Consider the following 11710-nt stretch of genomic DNA (forward strand, 5'->3'; position numbering starts at 1 on the left):
AAAAACATATATCATACCATAAGCAAAAATCTTTTGGCTCTGATACCATACGTTCCAATAACAAACCCCAATATAAAATATAGTTATATAACGTTGTTGTAAAACTCTAATTATACGACTTTAAATAAAACGAGTAACTCAAAATATAGACAAGTGGGATGATTAAAACTTACTTTATTAAACTTGATTTGAAATACACGAGTATATATACAAGCATTGAAAACAAAATTATGAAAACTAGAGAGTATGATGTGTAGGGAATTTGTGAAGGACCGCTGAAATTTTGTTTCGGTTATCTTCGACACAATTTTTAAACAACCAAATACCCAAAAACCCGATCCGACCCGAATCGAAAACCCGAACTCGCAGGCACTTGTTGTTTTACATCGTAAGAGGAGAAGGAAGTGTTGGCATGTGAGAACGTACGAGAAAAAAAAGAGAAACTTTTCCTTCTTCCTACTTCAGAGAAACGAGAAATGCTGGCGAAGAAGAGAGAAACGAGAGAGCTTTTCCTTCTTCTTTGTTGTCTTTGATTCTTGTGTGCCAAATCTGCAAACCAAAGACAACAAGTTAGTGGTGTTTCTATCTCTCTACACTTCTTTATTTTCTTTGCAGTCACATCTAATTTAAATGAGCTATTTTCAGAAAAAAAGTAGACACATTTTAGGATTTTTCAGAAATTTCTCAACTTTGGCAAGTTCAAGATTCTACTATGTCATTAAAGGAACCTTCTTTCTGTAGTGATTGCCTTTTGTTTAAGCCCCAAAATTTATACTTTTTAACATGCATATGTTTGGTTTATCAAATGCAAGTTCAAAATCCTCCAATGTCATTAAAGGAACCTTCTTTTTGTAGTGATTGTTTTTTGTTTAAGCCCCAAAATTTATACTTTTTAACATGCATATGTTTGGTTTATCAAATGCAAGTTCAAAATCCTCCAATGTCATTAAAGGAACCTTCTTTTTGTAGTGATTGTTTTTTGTTTAAGCCCCAAAGATTATACCTTTTAACATGCGTATTTTTGGTTTATCAAATGCAAGTTCAAAATCTTCCAATGTCATTAAAGGAACCCTCTTTCTGTAGTGATTGCTTTTTGTTTAAGCCCCAAAGGTTATACCTTTTTTTTGTTTTTGACAATCAGTTATACCTTTTAATATGCGTATGTTTGGTTATCAAATGTGTAGCATGAGTTGGAAGTGGAGAAGGTGACCATCTCGGGTTCTATGATACTTGTAGTGAATTATTGATTATGCAATTGATTTATTAATTGTATGGGTTCTATGATACTTGTGGTGAATTGATAGTGCACTAGTTGATGATGATTATTGGTTTATCAACTGTATGGGTTCTATGATACTTGTGGTGAACTAATAATGCTCTATTTTATGATGATTATTGGTTTATCAGCTGTGTGGGTTCTATGATACTTGTGTTGAATTGATAATGCTCTAGTTGATGATTATTATTGGTTTATCAACTGCATGGGTTGTTTAATGAGTCATTTTGCATCATCTTTTGTAGCACATTTACATATTGGCTTGAGAGTGGATGATTCTCGTCTATTTTTTATTAATTGATGATGATAATCCGTTTCATTGGTGCATGGTTAAAGTTCATCACATCTGGTGGACATGTTCTCAACGTCTTACGATCAAGCACAAAAACGATGAAAGAGGATTGGAAAGCTTTGTGTTTCGCCACACGTAGTGGAAGAAGGCAAACAGTTTCACTCATGCCTAGGGTTTTATGACCCCGGGGAAAAAGTGATGGTCAAGTGGAGGACGTTGTCTACTGAGAACCTCAACAAATCAGAAAGAGAATACAGTATCATGGAGGATTGCGATAAACACAATAACATTCTCGATTGGGTCACTTTCGATAAGGATGATGGATTTTACTACACTTCCGAAGAGCGTTAGTGTTTCACGCTAGAATAGCTTGTGAAATGCTTTCGAAACATGAAAACTAGTCGTCAAATACCCTTTCCAAAACTTCTTCAAGATTATATCGCCAATACCGGTATGACAATACGAAAAGACATCTATTCTCTTATGTTGAAGTTGATGGAGGAAGTTGCTAAAGATTTGAATCACTTGCATAAGATGGGTTTTATGCATCGAGATTTGAACCCACAGAACATAGTCATAATATGTGGAAAAAAATCTATCACGACAAAGATTGCTAATTTCTGTACCACCTACACCGAACCTATCATCCTAGACCCAAAATCTAAAGATGAAACAATAAGTAAGTTAATTTGTTTTGATGAATCTATAATTTAATTTGTTTTGTCGAATATGCTAACTTATCTCTTTGTACAGGTCATTATGATACAAGTTTTCAACCTGCAGAACAGATTGCAAACAATAATTTGAGGAAGTTAGATTCTTGTGTTAAAACTCGAGAAACTTCAAAAGTGGATGTCTTTAGCTTTGGTTGCATTCTGTTTTATTCCTTAACTCTCTGGGTGAGAATCCGTTTGGAGAAGCAAAGGATGCATATATCTATCGGAATAAACTCGCGCTCAACCACTATAAAAGTGAAGAAGCTAAATATCGTGTCTCCAAGTTGGTGGATTTATCCTCCTAGGACACATCAACAAATAAAGTAGTCTATAGCTACAGTATCCCAAACATTACCACCTATTCAAACAAAAACTTTGCCTCATAAACTACCAAGTCCTACAGAATTAACAACTTCATCCTCAGGAACAAAGAAAAGTAGAGGCAAAGAAAAGATCAAGAAACTCCTCGAAACAATTGCGATGAATTTATCCTCCTAGGACGACGAAGATGATATAACACAGGACAACAATACGCAAGACGACGATCCATTTCAAAACATATCTATTAAAAAAAAATGGTTTACACTCCTACGCAAAACCTTACTCCTAAGTTAATTTTATAAAGTGTATTTGTGTGTGTGTATATATATATATATATATTGATAGTAGAGCTCTTAAAAATATTTACTTTCTAATAAATCCTGCTTGTACTTGTACTATAATTGTATATTTATTATATTATTTTGTAAAAGAAAGAGGCAATCTCTTCTACCGACTCCATCAAGACTCCATTTTTCAAGGAACCATGAAGACAAAAACCCAATTATGCAACAGTTCAACTGTCAACAAAAGACTTCAAGACCAAGAAATGAAGACTTCAAGACTATACAACAAGACAAAGACATCAATCAACAAAGGAATACTCATCTCATGCAATCCCAAAAGATTTTGAAGAACAAAACCCAGGATAATAACAAACCCCAGGAAAAATGAGTGAACATATCTTGGATAACCACATGAATTACACTTCTTAATTCTTCTTAATGTTACCTATAGTCTATAGATCACATATCTTAGATAACCACATGAATTACACTTCTATACACTACTCAAGCACATCCACTAAACTATGACCATGTGGTCATTAAGCCCTAGAAATAACTGAATTTAGAAAATTAAATACAACTTTGTTTTGTTTTCGTAAGAAAAAGAATCTCAATACTGCTATGATCGCTCGTATTAGCGGTGGATGGCGCCGTAAATTGACCAAGTGATTCCAGACCAAGCGTTGGCGACATTAGTGGCGGTTGCCGCCGTGGATTGTCCAAGTGGTCCGGTCAAATAGCTTATTAGGTTTGATTTGATTCCATAGTAAGGAAACCTCTCCGCCATGTTCGCACCTACAAGTCCAAAAAGTGTTCTTGCAAATTTCAGAATTAGTGTTGTAAACAAAAAGAGAAGCAGCTCAGGATCTCAAAGGCTTAACGATGATGAACCTGGCGGCTCTTCATCGACTGGTATTAGATCTTATGGCGGTGATCCCACGGTGGTCAACGGTGTCGGTGACTTTTTCACATGGGTTATTGCCATTCGTAAAACCCCTAGAAATTGAATGGNGGGGGGGGGGGGAGAAAGAGAGATAAAAGAGAAACAATGAAGAAGAAGATGTGTGAGTTTTTTTTTTTTTTATTTAGTTAGAAGAAATTTAGTTAGGGGTTTATTGTCATTTAATATAGTAAAAGTATATGTGTAGCATAAAGTGGGTGTATGTGATATTACTTAGTATGAAAGTAGGAGTAGATGCAAATTTTTCTATTTATTTTAGGAGTGATGATAATTGCGTATTTGACAATTTAATCCAAGTCCTAAGAAAAAAAGCACAGATTTTTCAAAATACCATCAAAATGGAATATTGGAAATAAAAAATAAAATATCTAAACATTGATGCATTGATGATTCTATTAACAAATGTCAACTCTTTTTCAATTACCATTTACAGTTGATTTAATCATTTTTTTCAAAAAACCATTAAGGTAAATTCCTAGGAAAATAATGAAATAAGACATGAAAATCCATATAACATCAAAAATATGTTGTTTTTATTGCCATTTTAGATGGATAAAATATGATCTATAAAGTTTAGAATACACCTTATGAGTTTAGAATGTGTATTACATATATTGTACATGTTCTACATAATTTAAATAATGTATTCTACACATTCTATGTGTTTTATAAAATGTAGAAGTTATTTATGTTCTATTGTAATTAGAATACTAATACATATTCTATAGTTTACTCTTTGTTCTACAAAAATTAGAATATATTTCTTCATGTTCTGAAATTGTTAGAAAACATAATCTTCAATTTGTTTTCTCTATATTCTATGAAAATTAAAATGTACATTCTATTTGATTAGATTCCTATAAACAAAAAACTGAATCGCGAAAAAAGTAAACTGCATATTATGTAACTGAATTTTCAAAATAAATTTTACATGTTAATACTTTGTAAATTTTAGTAGTTAAAATTAATAATAATTTTTTAAAGAAATAACCTATATAAAGAAACCATTTTAAGTATTCAATTATGATTATAGTGGTGCTGATGATGATAAATAATGAATGATAAACCATATAACCACTGGGCCAAGGGGCTTTCACAAGTTCTATTGTTTTGTATTAAAATTTTTACATGTAAACACACAAACACAAAAAAAGCTTATATATAAAAAAATAAAACTCTAAAATTGATATATTGTTTTCTAGAGTAATCCAAAATTGTAGTTAGATTTGTTTGGCTAATTTTATTTCCATTTTCTGATCGAATATTGATGGTTTAGTCTTTATTAATATAAACCTTTCATTTGTTTTTATATTTGATTAATAAGTTCCAAAGATATAAAGTAACAACAACCACAAGCCAAATGCATCGTTGCAAGATTTAATTAATTAGCTACAATTTTTCTTTTAATAATTGATAAAGAGCATTTATCTTAAAATTTAGTAATAAATTATTTAATATCTATTATATATCCAATTAATGATGATTTAATTTAATTTTTGATTGGTTATTATTTTGAGAAGAAAATTGAAATATAGTCATTTAATTCTAACTGAGAAGAATTCACCTTTGTCATCGACGCCTTCGTTGCTGGAGAGATCGGTGTGAGACATGCTTCTGGTTTTCCGAAAACGCCTTAGTCTTCAAATTCTTGTCGTCAAAGAAAGGATTCTGTCTGGCCCCACGGTGGGCGCCAAATTGTTGATGTACGAAACCGACAATATTAATAATACGAATCTTAATGGGAATAAATCGGAGCTAGTCCTTTTATTAACGTTGAATTGAAGAGAGGGTTTACGGAAAATGACAATTAAGGAGCTAAGCGCAGTTAATACGAAAATAATTGCTCTTCTCTCTCTAATTGCCCAAAAAGTGGATCCTTTTCTCTGACAACGACCTCTGGTATTTATAGTGGGCCATTGTCCTAGGGTTTCTTCTCTCCCTCTGTAAAATGACGATTTTACCCCTGGGGCCAGATGGGCCAAATCCAAGTCCTCAGGCCCAAAACTTCATACGATCTTCTGTTTGGGTTTCTATAAATGTTGGGGGCAAAGCCCATATCCAACAATGGTCCCCCCTAGTCCGATGTGCGATGGCTTGCTTGAGCCCGTCGAGTGCAGTTATGTGTCTCTAGGTCCGTCCTGCAGAAGGAACAAAAGATTTTTAAGAGCTTGAAGGCCTCCCGGAAGGTTCCTAGATGAATAGTGCATTGCACACGTTTTTTGAGGCATTCGGGAGATTCCTGGATGAATAGTGTATTGCGCACGTTTTTTGAGGCATCTGGGAAATTCCGAGATGAATAGTGCATTGTGCACGTTTTACTAGGTCTCTCGGGTTTTAGATGAGGGTTTTGCGCGTTCTGCACGTTTCTCGAGGCGCAGGAAGTGGAGGAAGCTTAAAATATAGGGTTTTCCTTTTTACCTCGGTCGACGCAATGGTCCCCCCATTTATATATGTTCCCTTGACCTATTTTTCTTTTTACTTCTATCTTTGCTTCCTTCTCCAAAAGGTGAATTCTCTTTCTCTCTCATCTTCTTCTTCCCTTTTTTTGTGTCTGTAAGACCCTGGTCTCGCGCCGTGACTCTCTTGCCGGTGTCGCCTCCTTGCGGCTGGATCTGACCGCCATGACTCTCTCGCCTCGCCACCGCCGCTGGATCCGCCGCTGGATCCGGCTGCCGTGACTCTCTCGCCATGGCTCTCTCGCATCGCCACCGTCGCTGGATCCGGCCGCCGTGACTCTCTCGCCATGGCTCTCTCGCATTGCCACCGCCGCTGGATCCGACCGCCGTGACTCTCTCGCCAGTGTCGCCTCCTTGCGGTTGGATCCGATCTGCGCGTGCTCAGCCCTTCCACCGCCACAGAGCCGACCAAAGCCGTGAGTCGCTCTGCCTCCATACGCCTCTTGCTGGAAAGCTCAGCTCTTAGCTCGCCGCCAGCCGCTCCCCGACCAGCCAGGTCTGGCCAAATCTGCCGATTGCTTCTCACCCGTTGCGCCTCCTTGCTTGTCATCCGGACAAGGACCGTTAGGCATCCTGGTTTCGCTCACCGCGCTTCGCCATCCGGGCCAGGACCGTTAGGCGTCCTGGTCCCGTCTACCGTGCCACCGCGCCTTGTCATCCGGGCCAGGACCGTTAGGCGTCCTAGTCTTGCCCTCCGTGCCTCGCCTTCTGGGCCAGGACCGTTAGGCGTCCTGGTCCCGCTTGCCGTGCCGCCGTGCCTAGTCATCCGGGTTGGGACCGTGAGGCGTCCTGATCCGATCCCCGCTCGAGACGCGATGATGGCGTGTAGTGGGCGTACAACGGAGAGAATATGTTGACGGCGCACTTCGTGAAGCGGTGGTGCGGTAGGCTGCGGCGAGACGGAATACTTGGTGGCGAGATTGACATGGGCCGTGCTGATTTTGATACGAGGCGTGCTGGTTCCTTGGGCGAAGTAGCGAAGAGGTGAGCTCCAAGATTCGCGGTGGAGAGGTGGAGACGTGCTTGGTGGTTTCTCGGCGATGCGTAGGCGAGATTGATGGTCCTGCGAGATGTGATGGCGAGCTCGCACATGTGTTCGATTGACGAGATGGTGTTCTTGCAGGAGTCTCGCTGAGATAGGATGCAGTACGCAGGACGCGATATGCTGTACATGGCGCGCAGTATGCGGGTCGTGGTGCGCAGTATGCAGTACATGGTACGTAGTATGTGGGACGCAGGGTGCAGTGCACAGTACGCAGGATGCAGTACGCAGTGCGCAGTGCACGGTATGTGGTACGCAGTGCGCAGTGCACGGTATGTGGTACGCAGTATGCAGTGCGCAGTGCGCGGTACGCAATACGCAGTTCATGGTACGTAGTACGAGGGACGCAGGGTGCAGTACGTAGTACGCAGGGTGCGGTACGCAGTACGCATTGCGCGGTACGCGGTACGCGGTACGCAGTACGCATTGCCCGGTACGCGGTACGCAGTACGCATTTCATTTGGTTGTGCTCGTTCTATCCGGAATCTATTGCGCTTTCAATATGTCTTTGCTCCCATACTGATCGGTTGTTTGGTTGTTTTTTTGCAAGGTCCTGCGTTATGGTTCCTGGAGGTGATGTCTTTGGAGATGTTCCGGAGGAGCTTGGGGACGATCAGTATCGCGCGTGTGAGAGTGGCCTCGACGAAACTAGAGCGGACAATCCTTCCTGGTGGGACCCATCTGAAGGGGGAGGTGTTGTGACTGATCTCGCGGATTTGACGGACGAAGATGTTCGGGAGCTCGAAGTGATGTTCCCTACGGATACTCGGGCCCTTAGTTTGATTCCCTTTCCTTCAAGTCAGTGTTGTGAGAAGGTGCTCGCTCACGAAGAACGTACTTGCTCGGAACGTGCTCGTAGGTCTCTCGTCGCTGGCTTGCCTGTAGGTAACAGAGTTCCAAGACGCCGCAGAGATTGTATGAGAGAACGCATCCCCCGCGATACTGGAAGTTCCCTATGCAACGAGAGGTATATATCCCGCGTTACTGGCCTCTTTGGAACGCCTGACGATCTCCAGGTTATGCTGCCGAACGCTGATGAACGGCCATGGGATTGCCCAGCAGGTTACCTCTGCGTTTACGTTGACTGTTTTACCGACTAAACCCAGAATTTCTAACGAGTTACTGTGCGCGACGGAAGATTGCATTTTCGCAGCTGTCGATCTCGTCTATCCGTAATGTAGTTGGGCTTACAATAATGGGCAAGTATATGGACATCGAGATGAGTGCCGACCTCTTCGAGCTGCTCACTCGATTTACGCACGACAGTTCAGGGTTATGCTGTGTTTGCTGTGCAGCCGGTCTCACGATCGTGAGCGGCCAGAAGAGTCATATTCACGATTGGCGAAGACGATTCTTCTACGTAGAAATAAACGATGCCTCGGTCGAGGATCCCGACACGATCTGCCCTCCCAATTGGAACTTCGTTCCCGGTAGCCGTGGCTGGGTTGGGTTCTTATCATTTTGTTTTTCTTGACTTTGTTTTCTGATTATACATTCTACTTTCGCAGGACAAAAGTCGTCATTTTCGGCTGCGTGCGACTTGGGAACTGTTGACAAAGCTGCTTCCTTTATCTCGTGGCCGGACATCATTTCTCATCTCAAGACTTGTAGGTTTTGCTGGCTTTTCTTTGTCCTCTAGACTTTTGTGCTTTCGTATTTAAGGCTCTTTTTATTTTACAGGTTCGCGAACCGGATTGCAAATGGGAGACTGTCCGATGCCGTGCTATGCTGATTTGTTCGATGCCGAAGATGCGCCAGCTGTTGCGACCGACGTTGTTGCACCGAACGCCGAGACCGGCGTGGAGATTGTTGTTGTGGATGGCGAGGATGGCGAGTTGCCCGTTCCCATGGGTGAGCCTAGTCATAGATCTCGATCCGCCGAGGTTGCTGCAACTCGCGCTGCGAAGATGCCTTCTTTGGTGTCTCGTAGGAGTGCTCCAGCAGCTGGTGGTGGTGATCGTTCTCGGAAGAGGACGTCACGCTCGAGTCCTCGGAGTGATGCTGGAGGAAGTTCTAGGCGTCCGCATCACACGGAGGATGGTCATGTTGGGATTGACCACTCCTTCTCCTTTCGCTACGACGTGAAGGACCAAGCGTTTACCGGCGATTCGAAAGCTTGCGCGGACCTCGCCAGCAAGATTCATGGTGATTTCGTCCCGCTTCCTACCCCTGGTGATCTGGCTTGTCCAACTACATACGAGGAAGCCGTTCGTCGACAGTTTCAGGTTAGAACCCGATCCCTCAGCGGATAACTTCTTGATGTGGATTTTAGTTAGTCGTAATCGGACTGTTATATATTTTTTTTTTGATCCCTTAGGCGTTGAGCTGGATGAATCGTCTCGCTGGAGATTACGAGGATAAGGTACGTGTTGCTAGGAGGGAAGCTTCACTCGCTCAGGACGCGTTTGTTCAAGCTGAACGGTCGAGCAAGGAGAATGCAGCACTCGTCAAGGAGCTGACGGCCTCCCTCAAGCAATCCCAACGGAAGCTGGCTACCGAGTTGGAGCGACTCAGGAAGGCGAGGGACAAGCGCGGGGAGCGGGAGCGTGCTAAGGCTGCTGTTGTGATTGGGACACATTGCAAGCGTATTGACCGCCTGAGGAGGCACGTGATTGCGTCACGCGAGAAACAGTCCGACTTGCTCCTTCTTAGCCAATTGACGGGGACTAGACATTGTCTTGAGACATTGATCAAGAGGGGCATTGCTATTCCCGAAGATAGGATGTTGCGTCTTGCTGCTAGTGAGGAGGAGTTCCGGACGAAAGTGAACCGAGTTGCAGTGCCTCCACTCTTCGATAGTGATCTCGAGCCATTCCCGGAATCTGCTGATGGAGGTGGCGACAATGCTGCAAACGAGTGATATGTCCTCGTCTTTATTGCTTGTTGTTATTGCTTTTGGATTTTTCTTCTGTTATTGCGAACTCAACTGTTGATTGCTTTTGCATTTCTTTTTCGGATAGTTGCAACCATTTTGCTGTTGCTTCATAAACTTGGTTATTTGCTTCCTATTACGCGAATGTCGATTATTGCCGATTTTTTTTTAGTTTTCTTCATCATGATGAGGTTACTTCTGAATTATCGCACAAAGTTTGATTATCGCGTACAATAGAGATGCAACGTTTTGGTTTATTACAGGGCATATTTTGCAGTGCAGGACGTCTCCTGGCTTACCCTGGATATGTTGTTCCCCGAAACATCTCGAGTAGACAAGACGGACTTGTCGTACTAGTTTAGGTGCGGTACGCGTGACCGGCTTACCCTGTGGGTGCTGCAGGAATTGCGGGTGTGCGAGTCGGGGTCTCGGCTTACTCACTCCGGTTCCTACTAGCTATGCGAGTCTGGGCTCGGCTTAAAATGTCCTATCGAAGTAAGGACGTGGATTATTTCACCACTGCACCCATGCGGAGCGCGTTTAAGGGCTGCGCGCCTGGCCAGGGCATCAGAATGAGAGTCGATAGATTGCTCAAAAGCGTTTCAGTGTAAAACTTGTATATAAATATATATATTTTTTCTTTTTTTTCTTTTTTTATAGTTGAACCTTTTAAAAAGGCTGCCTACGTACCCTCGAGAGGGATCAAACCATTCGTAGCGCTTTAGGTTGGCGGAATTCCACGATCTTGGGACTGGGGTGCCATTCATTTCAAGTAGCTGGTAGACACCGGCTTTGACGATCTTGGAGATTAAGTACGGACTCTCCCAATGCGCACCGAGTTTTCCAGCAGATGTGGCAGCTTGTTGGTAGTTCTGGATGCGGAGTAGAGCTTGGTCGCGTTCTTCCTCAACGAACAGAAGTCTATCACATAGCATTTTGTTGTTCAAGTCGGGATTATGAACGAGCATGGAACGTTNGCTTTTGGATTTTTCTTCTGTTATTGCGAACTCAACTGTTGATTGCTTTTGCATTTCTTTTTCGGATAGTTGCAACCATTTTGCTGTTGCTTCATAAACTTGGTTATTTGCTTCCTATTACGCGAATGTCGATTATTGCCGATTTTTTTTTAGTTTTCTTCATCATGATGAGGTTACTTCTGAATTATCGCACAAAGTTTGATTATCGCGTACAATAGAGATGCAACGTTTTGGTTTATTACAGGGCATATTTTGCAGTGCAGGACGTCTCCTGGCTTACCCTGGATATGTTGTTCCCCGAAACATCTCGAGTAGACAAGACGGACTTGTCGTACTAGTTTAGGTGCGGTACGCGTGACCGGCTTACCCTGTGGGTGCTGCAGGAATTGCGGGTGTGCGAGTCGGGGTCTCGGCTTACTCACTCCGGTTCCTACTAGCTATGCGAGTCTGGGCTCGGCTTAAAATGTCCTATCGAAGTAAGGACGTGGATTATTTCACCACTGCACCCATGCG

The sequence above is a fragment of the Camelina sativa genome, chromosome 1 (assembly GCF_000633955.1).
Source record: "Camelina sativa cultivar DH55 chromosome 1, Cs, whole genome shotgun sequence".
NCBI lineage: Eukaryota > Viridiplantae > Streptophyta > Magnoliopsida > Brassicales > Brassicaceae > Camelina > Camelina sativa.